Here is a 262-nt window from a genome sequence, read left to right on the forward strand (position 1 = left end):
TACTTTGAGAGTGTTTATGAGAGTAAAGCGTAAACGACAATGAGCCTTAAGTTCCCGGTGTCAACCGTGCTTCGAAATAGGTGCTTTCACACCTTAACATGCAACGATTACACTTTACAACAAAACAACTTTGAAAGACACACCATGCATTTGAACTACCATCGAGACAGTAGAATAATTTTTCATTAAGGACATTGGTTCCTCCTTGTGAACGGTGTTTGCTTGTCTATGGGTAATGTCGTTCACATTTTAACCAATGAAG

This window comes from Penaeus monodon, chromosome 25 (genome assembly GCF_015228065.2).
Source record: "Penaeus monodon isolate SGIC_2016 chromosome 25, NSTDA_Pmon_1, whole genome shotgun sequence".
NCBI classification, from domain to species: domain Eukaryota; kingdom Metazoa; phylum Arthropoda; class Malacostraca; order Decapoda; family Penaeidae; genus Penaeus; species Penaeus monodon.